The following is a 1,781-nucleotide window of genomic DNA, read 5'->3' on the forward strand; positions in this document are numbered from 1 at the left end:
TGGGTGGAGAGGTTATTGATTGCCTTAGCTTACTCTAAAGCATAAACACCCTTGCTAGATGTAGCATCCCTATCTCCTTCATACCAATCTTCATAGTGCTTTGCGACCTCCTCTATGATTTGTTCCACCTCATCTTGTCCTTTGTTCATGATTGAGCCACCGGATTCGGCATCTAAGCTTGTTCTCCCTTTAGGTGTGAGACCACCATAGAAAGTGTGAATGAGTTGATACTTGGGTATTCCATGTTGTGGACATTGGCGTTGGAGTTCTTTGTATCGTTCCCAAGCCGCACTTAGGGACTCACCACTTTTTTGGCGGAAGCCTTGAATCAAAGATCGAGCTTCGGCGATTTTTCTATGATTATAGAACCTCCTAAAGAATGCCGCAGTAACTTGGTCACAAGTTGTGAGAGAGTTTCGTGACACCTCCTTCTCTAGCCATTCTAAACCTTTCCCAATTAAAGAAAACGGGAACATCTTGAGTCGAATGTATTCTTGAGTCACCCCATTGGCTTTAAATGTGTCACAATACTTCTCGAACTCTTTTAGATGTTCGTGAGGCCTCCCATACTTCCTACCCAAAAATTGTTTCCGCTCTATCAAGGCAATCAAATTAGGCTTGATTTCGAAATTATTGGCTTGATTAGTGGGAGCTTTGATTCCACTTTGCGCTCTAAAGGCTTTGGGAGCCCCAAGACGACTCAAAGGTGTATTCTCTCCCATTTTTGGGGTTTGCAAACTCTCGAAGTGAAAGGTTGAAAAAGGATTGATTTTCGAACTTGGTGAAGAAATAGGACTACCTATGTCTTCATTGAGGGTAAGGAAGGCGGAGTATCTTCTTCTTCTCTCATCTCTCTCTTGTAAGGGTATGTGAGTGGTTACTCCATGCTCGTGCTTCTCTTCTTAACAATGACAAAGACCTCTCGAGCTCGGGATCGATGGGGACCAAAGATCTTGAATGAGTTCGACCTCTCATCATACAACAAAACTAAGAAGAAATTGAGCACTGAGAAGCAAAAAAAGTAACCAAAACTAGCAAACAAAAGGTGAGATAGTCTCAATAAAGCAATGAAATAACAATGGAAATCGTCTCCCCGGCAACGGCGCCAATTTGATAGAGGGACATAAATACGTTGTTAAGTGCCTAACCCTAAATCTAATAAGATTTATAAAACCTAAACAAACCTAATACAAGTATAAGGTAAGCAAAGGGTCGAACCGCAAGGAGAACTTAAACATTGTAATTACTACTAATCAATTAAGCTATCTCAGGAAAAAGAATGGAATTAACCAAAAGATTAAACTAAGAGCGAAGTTAATTAAAGACAATATAAAGAAAACATCAAGGGGAATGGGTAAGTGTAGGTTTCACTTGAACATGCAATAGCATAAAAAAAAATCGATAATGAACTAAACATGCATGAATATCGATATAAAGAGTCTAATCCAGCCGCCTTCCGGAGTTTATTGGCTTCTCCTAACATAGCCTATATGCTTCCACATTAGAACCATATATTGGGAGGTGCAATCAAGTAACAATCGACACATCATTTGTAAAGATTCACCTTAGATAAGTAAACTTCCATTTCATTTAGCAAAGATTCACCTTTAATCAACTAACAACCTGCACTTTGCAATAAGATCAAAGAACAATCAAGCATGTAAAGACTTTAATCACAATCAACTTGAATTCTAATATTATAAGCATGAACAAACTCCGACTACATCATCCCTACACCCTTGGCTAAGTAACCACTCACTATCCATGGCAATCATCAAGTC

General features: G+C 39.4%; 1 non-coding gene across 1 annotated transcript; it reads left to right on the plus strand.

Moving 5' to 3' along the window:
- Positions 1 to 237: 237 nt before the first annotated feature.
- LOC145583660 (small nucleolar RNA R71) lies at positions 238 to 343 on the plus strand. The gene has a single exon (XR_014100267.1). It is a non-coding gene; the product is annotated as a small nucleolar RNA R71 (small nucleolar RNA).
- Positions 344 to 1,781: the final 1,438 nt, after the last annotated feature.

This window comes from Chenopodium album, chromosome 15 (genome assembly GCF_948465745.1).
Source record: "Chenopodium album chromosome 15, dcCheAlbu1.1, whole genome shotgun sequence".
Classification (NCBI taxonomy): Eukaryota; Viridiplantae; Streptophyta; class Magnoliopsida; order Caryophyllales; family Amaranthaceae; genus Chenopodium; species Chenopodium album.